This window comes from Octodon degus, unplaced genomic scaffold (assembly GCF_000260255.1).
Source record: "Octodon degus isolate 3935 unplaced genomic scaffold, OctDeg1.0 scaffold00159, whole genome shotgun sequence".
NCBI classification, from domain to species: domain Eukaryota; kingdom Metazoa; phylum Chordata; class Mammalia; order Rodentia; family Octodontidae; genus Octodon; species Octodon degus.
Genome location: NW_004524735.1, coordinates 2,258,183 through 2,261,662, shown reverse-complemented (window position 1 = coordinate 2,261,662; position 3,480 = coordinate 2,258,183). Strand labels below are relative to the sequence as shown.

Below are 3,480 nucleotides of genomic sequence, written 5' to 3'. Positions count from 1 at the left end.
TATATTTTTATAATGCTATTTTTAAAATACAATTTGTCTTATAGTATACCTAAATTCATACTAGTTACATACCTGATAATTAAAAGCCAAGAGTGATTAGTGTTTATCCTACTGATCAATGTCTTACAAAACCTCATTTATGGCTTTACAAATTCTATCTTCATTGAAGACTCTGAAGTTATTGTATGTGAGACCAATTACTTGGACTCCCATTTCCCAAAGTCCTATTTGATGTGTGCACTTGGATGTTATAGCCATATCAGATGCCTGCCCAATGATTTTGATTTCTCCTTCCACAATCTGCTGTCATCTTTGTGAGCTCACCTGCACACATACATGAGTTGCATTTAGACATTTCTTCAACCCACATTCAATTCAACAGCTCACTTTATGAGGGCATCGAATCTAATCTTTCTCCTTCACTGCCGTATCCTGCCTAGACCAAGCTGGAGCAAATCTTTTGCCCAGGCAATAGCTGCAACCTCATACCCAATCTCCAGAATTCTCTTTTTGCATTTTGTGAATTTGTTCTCTTGAGCACATTCCCAGCAGCCAAGATGAATCCTTTGGGTGTCAAATATATCACATCTGTGTTTTTATTTTTAAACAGAAAACTTCAGTGGTTTATCTTGGAGTTAAAACTGAATTCTTTTACTTTGCTATAAATTATACTCAATCTTCCCAGCTCTAGATAGCTGACTTTATTTCTTGACTTTTATCTTTGATAAAGTCACAAATTTTATGATAAATAAATGCAGCTCTTATAGCATAAGTCAGCTCAATATTTATTTAAAATTAAATTTTAATTGGTGTTCTCTTTTAATATCAGGTAGCTTCAAATCCTTATTAAATGGACATAGATTATTTGCTACTTATTAAGAAAGTTAACTGGGAAATTGTTAGAGAAAGGATAAAAATCATCAACTAAAATACTTAAGTGATACTTTGCTTTGAAGATATATGTACAATATCAACCGATTTTACTTTGCTATAAACATAGTATCAATTTTGGTACAAATTGCCATCCACTTAGGATATTATGTATCATTCAAAGCCCTCTAAATTTGTTTTTCTGTTGAGTATATTTTTCTATGCTTTCAATTTTGCTATGAAAAGATATGCATTTTCCTGAATGCTTGCTATAGTACTTTTTTTGTTTTTGTTTTTGTTTTTTCTTTTGCATTTTAGGGAAGGCTCTAAAGGGGGTTCAGGGTCTCACTACTAGATCAGACTCAGTGGTCCACCTGTTTACATCCTCCCAAGAGCTGGGATTACAGGCATGCACCACCGCGCCCAGTCTCAATCGCCATGTCAGCAAGCCTTGGGGGGGGGGGACAGCTTGGCAGGTCCAGGGACCAAATCCCTGCTTCTGCACCTACTTGAAGGTACTTTAATCTGCTAAACTATTTGGCCAGCCTGACCTATTTGTCCAGTCCTGCTTGCTATCTTTCTTATCTATGATTTTTGCTTAGTTTTCTTGCTTCTCTCATCAGTATTTATGGATGTACCTATAGAATTACCCTTCTCAGATTTCTCCAGCAGAATTACTATTTCCTTTATAAAAAAAAAACTTCGTACCTACCTTAGATAATTTTCTTTTCCTTTTCCTTAGGCAGTTTTATGCACAACTACCAATTTGTCAATAATATTCTTTCATACAATGTTTATGACAGAAAGCATAAAGAAGTGGCTAGGGTTTTAACTTAAGGGTCTTTTAAATCTCTCAGACATATCAGCTGACGACGTTTTAAAGTTTTTGTAACAATTAAAATATCAGGTGCTTTCATCCTCACATGAAAAAAGAATTTTTAGGGCCGGCCAAAGATCTCAGTAGATTAAAGCACCTGCAAGAGGCACAGGGGTCGGGGATTTGGTCCCCACGCCTGCTGTGCCAGCCCCACCCACGGGGCACACTGAGACAGTGATTGAGACTGGGCGCGGTGGTGCACGCCTGTAATCCCAGCTCTTGGGAGGATGTGAACAGGAGGTTCACTATGCGTCCTATCTCATAGTGAGACCCTGAACATCCTGTAGACTCTTCCCCCCCAAAAAAAAAAAAAAATTAAAAAAGGAAAAAAGAAAAGAGAATTTTTAACCTTTCTTGAAGAAGGGAAGGTCTAGCATCATCCATGCAGCATTCTACCATCACCAGTATCATGACGCTGACTGAAGTGTTTTCTCTTGAAGTATGATGCTTTCTCTCTCGTTTCCCAGGTTCTTACTATTTCCTATTATTTGCTCAATACGATATTCATATAAGAATTGTTATTTTTCATGGAAATTATATTATAGTTTTTCCTACGGTAAGGATTTTTGTGGAGTTTTTCAGAACTCCACAAACAAATAAGAAATAAAATGTAAATGCAATGACTTGTATAATTTGATATCTATCAGCGGTTCTTTGTTTGCACCACTTTCCAGGCCCTTGCAGGTGTTCATCTCGGCAAAGCTCAGTTAGAGAATAGGAGGGGCGCAAAGGGCTTCCTTCACTGGGGTTGGCAGTCTGTTGTATTCATTTCATTAGAGATGCGTGGGCCATGTGCTTGCCTTTTTAGTTTTATTAGTAATTAAGTGAAAATGTAGTTTTCATCCTTTGCAATTCAATAATTAAGCATTTCACATTTTGATCTAATTATTTGAGCAATATTTAGGGAATAATATTCAGGGGAAATCAGATAAACACATGTGAATGTTTGTATGCAGTACAGTGAACTTAAAGTTGTAATGTGCCTTAGCTTTTTATAAGCATTTTCAAAAGTACAGTATGAAGTGGTGGCTATATCTACTTGGGTATTTTATTTCTGAGAATGAAATGAATATTCACCATGAATTATTTTTAGCAAAATACCTACAACAAACTGAAACCCTTGCTCTCAACTTGTTATTAAATTATATATTGCAGATCTGGATTAAAATAAAATAAAAATTTGGGTTATAAAATACCCAGAAATACTTTCATGTGCATTTGCTTAGCTATAATATACAGAGAATTTTAATCTGTATTAAGCTTAAATAAAAATGTGGATTTAAAGCTTTTCACAACAAGCCATGTCATTTTCAATTTATGTATAGGCATATTATATTTTTGTGTTAATTTGAATTTAAATGTGATCCTCCAGTTGCACATGCGATATCTGAAATGGCAGTGTCATGGTTGTCCATGTCCTGAATACCTTCCCCAGTCATTTTTACTTTAAGAATCCAGTACATGTCGTGTAACGCCAGATCCAGTATATTACGACACACTGTCATGTCTTTTATGAGCTTTACGCTCCTTTGGAGGTGCTTCCTAGCAGCATTCACGGTATTTTTTTATTACTTCTAAAGAAAATCACGAAAGATGATTAAGAACAATGAGGTAGGTGTGTTTTACATGAGGGGAAGGACTTTGGAGAGGATTAATGGCACTACAACTTTTACTGTAATTAAATATTTTTATTTAAATATTTTCTGTTGGAGCTAGGGAGATAGCTCGGCTGT

General features: G+C 35.7%; 1 pseudogene; it reads right to left on the bottom strand.

The window, feature by feature from the left end:
* LOC101574589 overlaps positions 1 to 3,252 on the bottom strand; it is a 31,328-nt pseudogene extending 28,076 nt beyond the window's left edge.
* Between the last annotated feature and the right edge of the window lie 228 nt (positions 3,253 to 3,480).